This window comes from Schistocerca serialis, chromosome 3 (genome assembly GCF_023864345.2).
Source record: "Schistocerca serialis cubense isolate TAMUIC-IGC-003099 chromosome 3, iqSchSeri2.2, whole genome shotgun sequence".
NCBI lineage: Eukaryota > Metazoa > Arthropoda > Insecta > Orthoptera > Acrididae > Schistocerca > Schistocerca serialis.
Window position 1 is genome coordinate 55,510,614 of NC_064640.1, and position 16,996 is coordinate 55,527,609.

The 16,996-nt window shown below is 30.4% G+C and overlaps 1 non-coding gene across 1 annotated transcript; it reads right to left on the reverse strand.

Annotated features, from left to right (window-relative positions):
* Positions 1-822: 822 nt before the first annotated feature.
* On the reverse strand, positions 823-941 carry LOC126471642 (5S ribosomal RNA). Its single transcript, XR_007586362.1, has one exon. It is a non-coding gene; the product is annotated as a 5S ribosomal RNA (ribosomal RNA).
* Between the last annotated feature and the right edge of the window lie 16,055 nt (positions 942-16,996).

Below are 16,996 nucleotides of genomic sequence, written 5' to 3' on the forward strand. Positions count from 1 at the left end.
TATAACATGATTACGTTCTGTTCATGTGCACAAATTTACGGAATAGGTAATACCTGACTTTTCCGTTTTCCAGTTGTCAGAAGTAAGTTGTTTACAAATCTGATATATTAGAATTAACGCATATCGCCTTCGTTATTTTGAGAATTTCTGTGTGTGACATTCTAAACGTGACATTCTAAACGTGATCTTCAAAAGCTGTATGTTCTAGGATAGGTTATTGAGATAGGATTGCGGGAAGTGGGACACCAAACGATTGCATTTAGCACCATAATCTATCATTAATACCTGCACATTCATTTTTTTAAAATATCGATATTAAAAAGAAATATTAGGTTTATAGCGCTAACTCCACCCGCGCCCCCTTTGCAACATCATCACGCCCCCCCCCCCCCCCCCCCCAGTTTGGGAACCCCTGCTGTAGACTGTGCACTAAGGTGACAATCGCACGTCTACCGATTATACGAGACGTTATGGAGCAAACTTCTGGACTCTGTATGTCGCACTCTGCGTCCGTCGGAAGAAGCCGTCGTTTAGTTGTATGATTAATGTTGCGCCAGAATGGAGGTAAATGGAAACGAGAGTTTGGCGTCATTGGCCGGGAGACCCCGTACGGGGCAGGTCCGGCCGTCTTGGTGCAGGTCTTATTACATACGACGCCACATCGGGCGACCTGCGCGCCGGAGGGGGATGAAATGATGATGAAGACAACACAACACCCAGTCCCTGAGCTGAGAAAATCCCCGACCTAGCCCCGAAAATCAAACCCGGGCCCCTTAGGACGGCAGTCCGTCACGCTGACCTTTTTATTTTTTTTTGTTATGGGGCCAACAGCACTCGGTGTTCCCAGGCGGTCACCCTTCCAAGTACTAACCGGGCCCGATGTTGCTTAATTTCGGTGATCGGACGAGAACCGGTGTATTCAACATGGTATGGCCGTTGGCGTCCTTATAATGTAGCCGCACGACACAAGACGCATTCGTCTCTTATCCCAACACACGCAATCGCCGTTTTCGGTGGCACATTTGACGCAAAGCACGTCCTTCCGCCTCGAAGGCGGCGCGGAGTGCGCGCTCGGCGTCTCATAGGCGACTGCCGAACTGACGGGTGACATACCCTCTTCACAAGTGTCTTGTGTTAACCGATCGGTCCTGTGATGATGCTGGAAACTGTAACAAGCCGAATGGTTCATTACTTCCCGATAACATTCGCTGTTTAATTGCGGGTTCTTCAGGGTGTGGGAAAACTAAATTTAGTTCGAACACTGGTGACACATCTTGAGGGGATCCGATTCGAGCACGTGTACATTTTCTCAAAAATCCTGTTTCAACCAAAATATCAGGTATTGCAGGAGATATTGAACAGTATTGAGGGGGTAATCTACCAGACGTTCAGTGCAAGCTGCGATATTCCATCACTTGAAAAAGTGAAGGCAATCATTGTGTTCATATTTGACGACGTGACGACCAGGAAGAGATCAAAAAATATTTCTGCTTTGTACGCCATATGCAAGTCGATATACACACAACAAAAAAAAGTTTTGCATCACCTCGGTTCCGTGAGTTCCGGGACATGTACAGAAAATTGGAATAGAGATTAACATAAAAGTCGTTTCCGCCCTTTTTATTGCTCATGAAAATTACACATTGCATGTTGTACAACACTACAGAGAGACCTTCAGTGGTGGTGGTCTAGATTGCAGTACACATCGGTACTTCAAATACACAGTTCTCTTGCACTGATGTATGCTTGTATTCATCTTGGTATACTATCCACAAGTTCATCAAGACACTGTTGGTCCAGATTGTCCCACTCCTCAACGGCGATTCGGCGTAGATCCCGCAGAGTGGTTGATGGGTCATGTCGTCCATAAACAGCCCTTTTCAATCTATAACAGGCATCTTCGATAGGGTTCATGTCTGGAAAACATGCTGGCCGCTCTAGTCGAACGATGTCGTTATTCTGAAAGAAGTCATTCACAAGATCTGCACGAAGTGGGGAGGGGCGAATTGTCATCCATGAAGACGAATGTCTCGACAATATGCTGCCGATATGATTGCACTATCGGTCATGCGACGGCATTCACGTATCGTAAAGCTGTTACGGCGCCTTCCATACCAACAGCGCCACCCCAAAACAGCATGGAACCTATACTTCGCTGCACTCGATGGACAGTGTGTCTAAGGCGTTCAGCCTGACCGGGTTGCCTCCAAACACGTCTCCGACGATTGTCTGGTTGAAGGCATATGCGACACTCATCGGTGAAGAGAACGTGATGCCAATCCTGAGCGATCCATTCGGCGCGTTGTTGAACCCATCTGTACTGTGCTGCGTGCTGTCGTCGTTGCAAAGATGGACCTCGCCATGGACGTCGAGAGTGAAATTACACATCTTGCAGCCTATTGCGCAAGTTTTGGTCGTAATACAATGTGCTTTGGCTGCAAGAAAAGCATTATTCAACATGGCGGCGTTGCTGCCAAGGTTCCTCCAAGCCATAATACGTAGGTAGCGGTCATCCACAGCAGTAGTAGCCCTTGGGCGGCCTGAGCGATGTATGTCATCGACAGTTCCCGTCTCTCTGTATCTCCTCCATGTCTGAACATCACTTTGGTTCAGTCTGAGCCTGGACACTTCCCTTGTTGACAGACCTTCTTGGCCCATAGTAACAATGTGGATGCGATCGAAACGCAGTATTGATCGTCTAGGGATGGTTCAACTACAGACAACACGAGCTGTGTACCTCCTTCCTGGTGGAATGACTGGAACTGATCGGCTGTTGGACCCCCTCCATCTAACAGGCGCTGCTCATGCATGGTTGTTTACATCTTTAAGCGGGTTTAGTGGTATCTCTGAACAGTCTAAGGGACTGTATCTGTGATACAATATCCACCGTCAACGTCTATCTTCAGGTGTTCTGGGAACTGGGGTGATGCAAAACTATTTTTCATGTCTGTATTTTATTTGAGCCAGACATACTTAAGGATACCAAAGCAGTTGATCCTGGATAGCGAAAATCTTACTACAGCTTTCAGGTAGAACAGTCTGAACTTAAAGTATATTTATGAAGCTCATGTAGGAACCGACATGTCATTAGGGGATAACTCGCAGTATGGTTTTCTCGTTATTGATAAAACGAAGAAACTGAATGAGAGGTGCTATTTAAAGAATAATTCATGAGTTAATAAACAAAAATTAATCGATCTTATTGTAGATCCTGTTGACAATATAATTAGCAATGATAATGATAATGAACTGAATAAAAGAATCTTCAAAACAACTTCAAGAAATATGTAAAATGAACAATTTAATAACTTATTCTAATCTTAATAAACAACAATTAATCAATCTTATCACTATATCTCAGAGAAACATTAATAATAATGAAAATGACAATTATTTTCAAAAACTTCTGAGAAAAAGATATGAACAAGTTAAACAAGAAACTTGTAAGAAAAATAGAGCAGGTTTTAATTTTGTAGAACATGAAGATTCTATCAAATCTCTTAAACTAATTTATAGAAAAGGTTCTGCTATTAAATCAACAATAACTTCTCGAATTAATAATAATAATAATATAAATAATATTGTTGACCATAAGAATTTTTAAATCAGATTAATGAAGATATAATCACCAAATTAAAGAGTATTTTAATTCAAAAAGAGCAATTAAAGTAAATATGAAATTTAAATTTAAACAGACAAGAACAAATACAAGTATTTTATTTTAAAACAACCACTGAAGTTTTATTAAGAAATACTGATTCACAAGATTATTATCATAAATTAACAAATAAATTATTGACTGAAAATAAGAAATACAAACCAAAAAATCTGGTTGTTCATTATTTTATACAGATGGTTTAGAATTAAATGTTATTAAACACCATCCAGTTTTTGGCTCTTCTTACTGCTTTAAGAGAAGAAAGCAATAATTAATGTAAAAAATTCAGGTCAAAAATGTTTTATTTATTCAATAAAATCAGCATTATATGCTGTAGAATGTGATGCACAAAGAGTTAGTAAATATAACAAAACTGAATTAAAATTGTATGAGATTTTTGAAAAACAGGAACTTAATTTTCTTTTTCAGTTAAAAGAAATTCCAGAATAAAAAGAAAACAATATTCCAATTAAAGTATATGTATACGAAAAATGTGAAAAGATGAAAAATTATTCTCTATCCTCTTTAAGACATGCGAAATAAACAAGAACAACGTCAATCTTCTTTTAAATCGAAATAAAAATAATTCACATTATTGTTGAACAAAAATTCTTTCCATATTATTTGGAACACATTGAAGCAAACACAATGGAAAATATATATTTGTGATAGATGTTTAAAACATTTTGATTCCCAAGAAAAATTAGACATTCGTGAAAACAATTGTAAAGAACATAAGAAAGCAAAGTGCAGATATGTCTTTTAAAGGTCAATAAATTTTATTTAAAAATTATAATAATTCATTATGAGCTATTTCCGTAATTTATGATGATTTCGAATGTTTATTAAGAGATATTTACACTTGTCAATGCAATCCTCAAAAGCCTTGTATTATCAAATTAAAAAACCTTTACCAATTTCAGTCAGTTATCATGTTACATATTCTAATGGTGATTATAAAAATCCTGCAACTTCTACAGGTAAATATGCAGCCAAAATGTTAAATGATATATTCACAGAAGAACCAAGAGAAATTGCTAGAATATATGAACAAAATATTTCATGAAAATCATTAAAGAAGAGTTAATTAATTATAAAAATTCACAAACTTGTCATATTTGTGGAAAAGAATTCACTTTTGGTGAGTAGAAAGTAAGACAGCATTTAACAGGAAAATATTGAGGAGTTGAAGATGAAGACTGTAATCTTATTTATAAATATTCTACTTTTATTCCAGTTTACAATCATGATTTAACAAATTACAATGTCCCTTTGTTTGTTAATGAATTAGCAATTGATAATAACGATACTGATGCAGTTTTAAAGAATTCGCAAAAATTTATTTTGCTTAGTAAAGATATTGAATACGGAATTAATTGAAAAGTTTTAGATACATTTACATTTTTGGCTACAAGTAATGATAAATTATCTTCTAATATTAGAAGAGAACAGTTTAGAGAATCATGAAAAATTTTGATAGTGAACAATTGCATTCAATAATTAAAAAAGGAGTTTACCCATACGAATATATGGATTCAGAAGAAGAATTACAAGAAACTAAAATACCAAAATAGAATGTTTTTATTTAAGACTTAATAAAGATCACATTTCTAAACAAGATTATAAAAGAGAAACAAATGTTTGAAAAACTGAACATTACAAATCTAGACGAATATAAAAATTATATAATATAATTTGATGTTTTAATGTAAGCAGATATTTTCGAAAATTTTAGAGATACGTGTATTAAATTACAAACTTGATCCTTCTTGGTATTTTACAGTTTCAGGATTATCTTGGGATTCTATGTTAAAAATGAAATTCATAGAATTCGATTTATTACATGATTATGATACGATTTTATTTCTTGAAAAGGAATTCAAGGTGGAATTTCTCTAAGAATTAAAAGGTTTATAAGATCAAATAACAAACATATGATAAATTTTAAGGCAACAAAACAAATTATATTCTATATTTAGATTCACATTTTTTATATGGATAGGAAAAGTCTCAATTTTTACCTTTTAAAAATTTCAATTGAGTTGAACCAAATTCTGAAACACAAACTAAAACATGAGATGATTATAAATATGGTATTATTTTAGAAATTGATTTCGAATATCCAAAAAAATAGATGATTTACATAAAGATTGGCATTTAGTACCTCAAATAATTAACAATTTTAATTATTAACGAAAAGTATGTTTTATATTATAGAAATCTGAATCAATGTTTAAATCATAGATTAAAATTAAAGAAAATTCATAGAATCTCATCATTTGAACAGTTTGATTGGTTGAAGTAATTTATTGATTTTAATACAGAAGTGAGCAGAAAGGCAGCTAAGCATTATGAAAATGATTTCTACAAATTAATGAATAATTCAAAGTTCGGAAAGAATGGAAAATATCAGAAATAGAAAAAATATGAAACCTTACAGATTCAAGAATATATACAAATTATATTTTAAAACCAAATAATGGACATACTACTGTATTTCAGAAAATTTAGTTTCAGGTCATATAAAGAAAATTTAAATAACATTCAATAAACCAATTTATATTAATTTGGGTGTTCTGTATAGTTAGAAAATAAAAATGTGCAGTTGTCACAACAATATTATAAAACCAAAATGTGAAGAAAATTTTTCGTATGGATGCTGATTCTTTCATTTATGGTATAGGAACTGAAGATTTGTGGAAAGATATCAAATCGATGATAAACGAATTTGGTACAAGTGATTATACAAAAGATAATATTTATGAACTTATGCAATTAATAATGAAGTTTTAGGAAAATAAATGTGAAAATTGTGAAAAAATTAAGTCGGAACATGACAGTTTAAGAACGAAAATGTATAGTTATAAAGTCATTGGGAAGGATGAGAAAAAATCTAAAAGATTTAAGAAATCAGTTCTGAAAAATGAAATTACTTTTGATGATTATAAAAAATGTTTAACTGTCAAATTAATCAATATAGAAAAATTAATTTGGTAAGAACACTTAATTATGAATTGCGTACAACTGAATTCATTACCATTCTTTTAAGTTCTGATGACAAATACCATGTTGTATTACTAAATGGGTTTAATTCTTTACCATATGGACAGTTAAATTAAAACCAAATGATATAAGAGTTGCCGGCCGCGGTGGTCTAGCGGTTCTGGCGCTGCAGTCCGGAACCGCGGGACTGCTACGGTCGCAGGTTCGAATCCTGCCTCGGGCGTGGGTGTGTGTGATGTCCTTAGGTTAGTTAGGTTTAAGTAGTTCTAAGTTCTAGGGGACTTATGACCTAAGATGTTGAGTCCCATAGTGCTCAGAGCCATTTGAACCATTTGATATAAGAGTTAATAAAAATTATTTGTTAAAGGAAATATACAGTGGCATAGAAGATTAAATTATAAATTTTTTCTTTTTTTCATGATATCATAATTTTTTGAGCCTTGGTAAATAAAATGTACAAACAAATTTTCCGCAAAGTCATTCAAATTTTTGATTATCTCTTTCCTTCCATTTTTTATATTTTAAGCTAATTTCTCATGTTTTGAATGATTGCATTTATGAATGTTTTTCGAGGAATTCTTAACTTCCTTTCCACATTTTTCACAAATAAGACTTTTAGTATTCCTATTATGAAGAAGTTCTCTTTGTCTCTTCCTTTAAAATCTTTAGAACCTGATATTGAAGGCAAATTATGTCTTGTTACTTTAATATCTTTACGAATTTCTTTTTCTTGATTGCAAATTGCACAAATTATTTATTTTTGCTTTCCATTTATAAGGAAAAATGTACTGGAATTAAAAAATAAAAATAAATAAAACTTTTTCTGTATAAATGAAGTCGATTAGGGATCTAAAAATAATAAACATATTTATACTACCAAAAATGTTTTAATAATTATTGAAAAAAATATTCTTGGTTTTATCCGAATTCAGTTGCTGATATCTTAGGTTATGAAAGTCCTAGGAGAGTAGTTACAGACCATGTTAACCCAAATATTGTAATACATATGAAAATTTCAATAGCACCGAAATGATGCACTCTAAAAATATCCTTCCACACACAAAATTTGTTAATGGGCCTGATTTATATTCCTTAGTTATGAAATCAAAAATGCCTTTTGCAGATAATTTTAAAACCTGGAATAATGAAGAAATTTTACCATCCATTTATAAATAGTGAATAAAAAATAAATGAAGAAATAACTCACTTGGAAAATTTATAAAATGAAAGAAACAGAGAAAAAATACATTGTTACCAAATATTGTTGCTCAATTAAGTAATGAAAATTTAAGACCTACTTTTGTTACTTTAAGATTATGTTATTGTCATTGCAATTGTATATACTATATTATTCGAACAGAAAATAAAAAATGCATAAAATAAAATCTATATTATCAGAAACAAATTTTCAAATTATTAAGAATTGTTAAAAATTATTATTTACCAAATTCAGTAAATTTATATCACCTAACGAAGGAAAATTTAAGAACTATTTATCATCAAAACTATTTCAATATTTTACATAAAAGTTCGAGAGATCAATTGTGTGAAGATATAAATAACTTAGCAAACAATTCTTAGACTATACGACTAAATTTCCAAGTACTTTATTAACAATTAAATTTAACATTAGTAAGAATTTTTATGAATATCTAATTGGGAAAATTCAATAAATGAATCATTAAATTTCATCAAACCAAATTTAAATTCCTCAAATAAGTCTCGAATTAGTTCGTCTTTGTTAACTTTTACTGGAAAACTAATGAAACAATACACATTATGAAAAATATTTTCGATAAAAAACATTTGAATTTTCAGTAACGAACACTGTGTGTGTGTATATAAAAATCGTTATTAACATTTAAAAAAATACCTTACTTTTATTTGCCCAACTATTATGTGAATTATCAAAAATCAACCATTTAACGTAAACATTTATTGTCTTTCTTATTTTAAACATTTCCAACAAGGTAAACATGTCGAAAATTCATTTTTAGTAGTTCTTGTTCATAAAACTTTCCTTTTGTTTGTACACTGGGTATAACTCAATATTTCGGTGATTGTACCCGAATGATTAACATCTTCAATTTCGAAAAATTCTGTTGACCAGATTGCAGTGCATCTTTTTCCATAATTTCCTTTAAGTTTATTTATTCTACGTGTATCACAAATGTTATATTTAGACTCAGTATCTTTCAAATTTGTAAATAGTTTCAATACGAATTTTCTAGTTTCTTTATTTAAGAGTTTTGGGGCCATTTTTGTTGAATGTTTTGTGTTAATATATTCATCAACTAATTCAGAAACTAAATCAACCCATTTATAACTTCCTTGAAGAATGAATTTTTCTGCATCATTTCTTTAAATGTTCTATTAAATCCTTCAACACTTCCTTTTAATCCACTAAGAGTTGAATATGGATTAACGTTAATTTTTCACTAATTCTTCAAATTCTTTATTATAAAATTCTTTGTCATTACCTTTATGCAAAATTTTTGTCTTTCTCGACTCAAATATTTTTTCAAATATCCAATATGTTTTTATGTGTCTCATCTTTAACCAGAATTGTTCAAGCAACTTTTGAAAAACGTCCATAGCAGTTATTAAATATTTTTATCTTTTATTTATTTTCGATATTCTTTTCACCTTTCCAGAATGCATTGCGATTAAATCAGATTACCATCAATAACCAATACAAAGAAATTACATTTCTGCTTTTAAAATTCTTGCTAATTGGTTTATAAAATAATTAATAATTACTTCACGAATATTTAGACCTTCACCGACATATTTTTTTCTATGAATTTAATTTTTTGGTTTTAGAAATTAAACAAATTCCTCCAATTTCTAGTTTCCCATTGTTAATTGTTAATCCATGAGAATGACGTGTTTCAGTAAACGTTTTGGACTTTGAACGGTAAATGTGATTATCGTTCTTCACTTCTGTAGAATAAAAAATAGTTAAATTATTTCACCAAAAACAATTATCTGGAACAGTGTTAGTAGAATCTTTTAATGTTAATTGAATTCTGTAATATTTTGATTCCCAGGACTTCAGGTTTTATTTCCTAAAGTTTGTCTTCAACACTCATCCAAATATCAGCAACAACAAGAATTTTTTTACATAAATTCATTTTCAATGAAATCGTCCATTTTTGTTTACCTCTAGTCAAAAAAGTAGATTCAAAAATTTGTGTATCTTATACTTTATAATTAAGATATTTCAATTTGGAGATAAACCTAGTCCTGAAAAAATATATAATTTACTTTTGTAAAATAATTATTGAGTTCTTGTTTATTGATATACTGTAATAAAACTTTCTCAATATAATCCTTGGAATAATAGTTAAGAAACACATTTACACATGTTTCTTTAAGTTCTTAAAGTTTCCAAATATCTTTTACTGACTGCATCAAAATCATCAAGTGCATCATTAATAATAACTGTTCTTCTACTTTTAAAAACAATAGAATATTTAGTCACCTAAAAATATTATTTAATTCTTTATGAAATTGTTTTATTACAGTAACTGTTTTTGAATCTACTGCTGATTGAATATATTTGATTTTGTAAATTAATTTATTGTTAATTTTACGATACAATGATTGATAATCTTTTATTTTATTGTGTTTATTTCCAAAAATGTCTATTTTTCAATTTAAAATTTCATTACACTTATAATTCATACAAAATAATTTCAAAACAAATAAACACAAACATCCACAAATTACTTCATCGAAGTTTCGTTTCTTTAATATTGTAGCATAAATTACTTTTCCCCAAATAGTTAAGTAGTTGTTTTCAGGTGTTTTCTGCATATGAAACAAAAACAAATTTTCCATCTTTAATGGCAGAAGCAAGTACATATACTATTCCACACTCTAAAAATTTTTGGTTCGTCAGAACATACATCAATCATAAAAATCGCATGACAATATTTAATTTTTGATTCTTTAACTACTTCTTCAATGTCAAAATTACATAATGGATTATTGAATTTTTCGTTGAAATATTTTTATTCCATTTCCTCTCTTTTCAATTTCCAAATTACGTCTTTCTTTTTTTTGGTCCATTTAATTCTTTTCTCCCTTTTTTTCTTTATAACTGCATTTGCAATTGCTGCAGTTGCACCAGAAAGTGAACCAATAGCTGCTAGATATGGTAATGCAGCTAATAAAAGGTAAAAATCCAACTTCATGTTTCCTTTGTTCTATTATCAATGATCTTTTAGACAGCAGGAATCCTTAAGGAAAGAAGAAAATTTCCACCGGTTTTTTCTCTTTCTTTTTTCAGCATCAGTTAAAAGTAGGTCAATAATACTTAACTGTTCATTATTGATTTCAAGTTTAATTGACTTTGGTTACGTTTTGCCACTAGGTAACAAGATTTTTATGAACCCCATGAATTTTTATCAACTTCTAGACCCATTTCCAATTGTTTTCCATATGTAATTGCTCTAACTATAAGTTCAGCTATTTTCTCTCATAATGAAACATCACTTGCATGCACTCTTTCTTTAGCAACAAAATGAAGTTTTTATCAGCTTCATGTTTTTTCCAATTCTTCATTATCTCTGTAAGAAACATGCTTCAGCTAATCTTTCTTGCTTGCTAGGTTACAAAATCGATAGCCTGGAAGATGTGTTTCAATTGGTAACCTGTTAATCAAAGTATTCACTAATACTTTTCATTATTTTTCACTATCCAAAAATGTATTCGGTAATATATTCAAAATTCTAATCATATGTAGAATTCCTTAGGGATTACTAATACTAAAAAGCATTCAATTTGCTTGTTAACATTTGCATTATTCCAGCTTTTTAATCATGATAATTTTTATATCCATCACTCATCCAAATATATTCTTCTAGTATTTCTGAATATTTCATTACTAAACCTTCACCAAGTTTTTCAAATGAGTCATTAAGATTTCTTTCTGAAAAACGAAAAAAAATCTTGAACAACGGTTTTTATCAAATAATTACCTTTATTTCCTCTACTTGATTTTATTTTACAAGTATTTGAATTACTTTCATTACATACTGCATTTGATTCGACTAAAATTGTTGCATCATTTTAAAAATCAGAAGAATAAAATTGTGTTCCTATATCATTTATAGTTATTTGTTTTTTAAAAGTTTCATTAATCCATCTGTTCCTTTATATTCTTTTTCGCCAATTTTTAACTTATCACCTCGAATTCTACTGACAGTTTTCCAGCTAATTTAAACTGACCATCAGGTCTAAATTCAAAAACATTATCCTCACTATTATTAAGAAATTTTAAAGTTCTTTCACTTATACTTATTTTTTTAACATCACTATCCTTTATTTGTCTAACAATACCTGTCTTGTTTATACTTTTAGTCTCCTCTTCATACTTCTTCAGCACGTCCTGCATTTCTGATTCCGTTAATGTATAATCTCTCTTATCACTGACATAATATTTAATTGTTCGAATATAATTAAATTCTTCAACATAATGTTGTTTATAAGGAACCATTTCCACTTCAACTTCTCTATTGTCTTCCATAGCTTTTAAAACTTCTTTTCTACTAATCCTTCAAGTTCCTGGTTAACTTCTTCTATTTTAGGGATAACTGGTCGTTCTTTTTTAAAATTTTTCATATTCTGTTCTTCATTGTTTTTTCCATTCCTTAAATTCTTCTTTTAATTGTATTTTTACTTTTTTATTTCGTTAGGTTTCTTAACAACTTTAGGATCACATTTAGGAATCATTTATTAGGAATAAAAATACTGTAATACTTTTTATTTTACAGTATACGTCTATGTTCAACGTATTAGGTTCAATATATATATTCAATGTTTAAGTTTTACATTTATGTTCAACGTTTGTGTTTTATATATATGTTCATTGTCTACATTCAACGTTTATATTTAGTGATTAAATTCAATGTCTATGTTCAACCTTTAAAAAATTCTTAACCTTTTCTCTATATTTATCATCATTAATTTTTCTTGTCATATCCATTGTAATAAAACCAAATTTATCTTTACTCCAACATTTACTATATATTTCTTTAAATTCATCAAACTTAAAATCTCAACCAACAAATTCACGATAAATATGATTTAAATTTATATTATCTTGTCTAAAAACATTTAAAAACTAAGAATTACATCTGATTGATAGTTTTAGTATTTTTGAGTATGTTTAACTTAAATAAAAACAATCTATTCCTTTATGTCTTCTCCTATTCTGTAACTATATATTGAATTTCAAGTATGAAACCATCAAAAACTACAACTGAATTATCTTCACATTCATCTAATGGAATAATTTGATCATTATTTCAATAAAACTAACAATTTTTTCAATAATTTTTGTTCAGTTTATTCACATCTTTTATTCAAACTCTTGATATATTGGTTGATCTACGCTTTTACAATAAACATGCAAATCATTAATTTTTTCCAGTTTAACCATCCAGGTGCTAAAATATAATTATCAATCATTCATGTTCCTTTTCTACATCCACTTGGTCCAACGATTGCAGATGGAGTAGTATATGGTATAAGTTTACCACGATTTTGTTTTAATACCTTTTCTGGAATTCTTATTTTTGGTCCCTAATTTGTCATTTATTTACATAATTTTACTAATGTAAATGAGTAGATTATTTGAATTGGGATATAATTCTTCTTTTCTGAAAACCGGTTAACTGTTATAAGATAAACTTACAAAAATATTTCACCAGTTTTTATTCATTTATTTAACTCTAAACATTACATAATAGCTAATAAACTTTCCTGTAATGGAGAAGCAATAGAAATTCCTGTTGGTCAATACAGTATCAAAAATTTAGAAAAATTTATTCATTCTAAAAATTCAAATATTCATATGAATGCAGGTAAAATTTTTAAATAGAATTGGTGTTGAAAGTGTTAATAAATATGAATGGAAATAAAACGAAATAATAATGCAAGTTTTTTAGGATTTATAATCAAATTATTGAACCTAATAAAAACTGTTGCTAAAGTTCTTCCTAAACTCATTCCATTTGAATTAATTAATGTAGATTTTTATTTGGCATATAGACTGTTTGTTAAACATAGTGATCATTTTCATCATGAAACTAATATTACTGCTTGATTGAAACCTAACTCTCAGTTTGATGCTCCAGTAATTTATGAACGAAATCATCCTATAAAAATTACAATTATTGATACAATTCAAAATTTAGAATTAACTATAACTGATGAAAATAATTGACTTTAATGACACTTATGTAACACCTGTTTAGGAAGTTAATTAATATACTTTCTTTAATACATCATGGACCAAATCAAAGGTTATCAATGGTACTCATTTCCTGTTATTGAGAAAACAAAAAATAATTTAACTCTTGATAACAAGTAAACTAAAATAAATATTAATATTGCTAATGGTTGGATTCATTCTAATTTTTCCAAACTTTATATGGGTTTTGATGTTATTCACAGTGATGGAATTAATTTTTCTGCATATAATCATAAATTAATTATTAACTATTTGATAATTGCGTTTTCATATTGTTTCATGTTATTACAATTAAAAAAGGCAATAATATTTTATATAGAATTGAACTATCATTTATATATTCTTCAGCTCTTATTCGATGACTTCTTCCCATTTGAATGAATTAAATATGGTAGGAGTTATTCCTATCAATGGAAAAATTAAAACCAAACAAAATTAATTTCCTTAACCATTAGAAATATTTGGTGGATTTTGTAAAGATTATAAAGAAATTATATTTGAAGGTGATTTAACTGTAATTTTTACTTGGAGTTAGAGAAAAGGTCAAGAAGATTCAGCTATTCATTGGATTACAGAAAAAGATACCTCTGCACTTCCAAAAGAAGATAAGATTTTTGTGTTCATGTTGTCAAATATTAACAAGAATGTTCGCTTGAATTAGAACAAGAAAGACTTAAAAATCCAAAAATTTCAGTTTCTTTTCATTTCTAACATCAAATAACTGAATTTGCAGGTCTAAAGGGAAGCTAAATATTACTAATTATTGTAATTCCACAGAATTTGATATGCCTTACTTTATTTTGATTGATTTCCATCCTAATGGATAAAACAATGAATTACTTGATTCTTTTTTATTGAATCATGTTAAATTTAAAAATCTCTATGTTAAAAATGGAAGAAGTAGAGTTTTCCACAAGAATTATGGAATCTTGATTCACCAAATAATTTCTTACAAGTTTATGATTCTTTTAGAGATTTTAAAATAATATCAAATTAAATAATAATGTAAATGTATGCCCATTCAGTTTCATTAAAAATTATCCAATGTATGTAATTAATATGTCTAGAAGAATGAATGTTTTCACTATTCCAAAAACAACAACGAAATTGTGTGCATATTTTAATGAAAATTAAAGTTTTATTACATTTCGATAAAAAATATAAAATTAACCTTCCATAGCGATATATTAAAATCTGTACAAATTATGATGATAAATTAGGTAAATTGATGGATTACAATTTATTTAGCTAGGTAAAAAATCAAATAATGGTCGGCCTGTTATTGAATTTGAATAAATTTTAAAATATTTTGTTTTTTCTTTTAATAGAATTAAGATTTCCTTTACTACAACTTTCTAAACTTTTAAATAGTTCATATTGTTATTCATTTTGTTGTATTTATGTAGAATTTGGTTGGAGGAAACTCTGACATTAGATTCTTCATTTTCAATCTGGAAATTTTAATCGAAATTTCTCTTTGCACCAGAACTCTCATCAATATAATACTTACTATGTCGAAGTGTGAACATTATATGACAAAATTTCGACAAAATGTAAGGTAATAGAGGTGAGGAAAGCTATTCATTGCAAACTGTGGCTCTTATACTAGACCAGGTGGATCCTGAAAAATCTTCCTGTGTGAAGTTTAGACCCACTGCAATATTATGTATGACTAACGTACAGAGGCGAGACAACACTCCAAAAGGACGATCAAAAAGCACAAATAATGAGAAATACATTAACATTATTAGACCAGTGTCAAGTGTTGGACTTAGCAAACGTCATGGGGTTGATAGTCAACATAAACAGCTGAACACAGTACCTCTGGAGTATATATATCCCATGACACTAATGAAGTCATTGATTGAATATACCTACTGGTGGCATCAGCCAGTAGCAGGATACGCAGCACTCACAAGTGAAACTGTACCAGTCATCACAGAGCTTTAAAAGTGAATCATTACTGAATAATAATAATGGAGACATTGGTCCATGACCTTCACAGGCCCACCCATGGATTCTTTGAGTGCAGGCTAGTCATAATATGTGGTGTGGATGATTTATGGCAGCCAGTCTCGTGGATATGAGACAATAGTCATTGTCAATTAATGGGTTCAAATATATCTTGATCATCACAGATACATATTGCAAATTCGCTTGAGTCCTTCTTGTGAAGGCAAAAACTGGGAGGGACATGGGACAGGAGTCTCAACAATTATTTCAGACTGGTACAAGCTTCTTCCCTGACCGACCACAGAGGTGAATTTTACAATAAGGATTTCAAGTCGGTAATGGAGTGATATGGGATAAATCACTCTTCAATATTCTTCCAACATTAAACTATTAAAAACTGTGGTAAAAATTGAGATAATTAATTATAAAGTTTTAGTTTTTTCTAAACATGAAGTTTATAATGTAACTGTTCGTTCATTTTTTCATAAATTAAATAAATTTTAGAGTTTCATACACCAGTATGTATGGTTTGTATGCTGTGCAAAATTCATCGAAGAATCTCTCTTCTTTATGAAGAAAAGTGTACCTATAGCAACAAATGCAGCCAATAGTAAGTGAACAAATGATGAAATTTCACATGTAAAACAAATATCTCGTCATGTTTTTGAACTTTCACTGCTGTGAGTGTGAATCCTGAATCCTTTCTGGTCATGCTGAGAAAGTTTTATGAATTTATTTGAAAAAATATAGATGTTGGAAATTAAAATGTCCTGTGGTGCCTCTCCTGCTCCAAGTCGGCCCGTTTGACATCCTACCTGTTCTGGCGTAACCACAAGAACCTGAACGAAGAAAACAAACACAAGACCAGAGAAGGCGGTGAGGAAACGACACTTTTTTTTCACTAGCTGCTTATTTTTTATGACCCACCGTCTAATTTCTTATGGTGGGTCATATGTTGCCACTTAGCCACTGTGACTGGGTCCGGGGTCCGGTGTGACTGAAAGTAACACCACACCGGCTCCCATTGCCACTCACACCGTTGCCCGTGTCCTGCCACGTGGAGGCGGGCTCTATTTGTTTACATCCATTTTATATCTACTTTTGTGCAGCATTATAAAAAC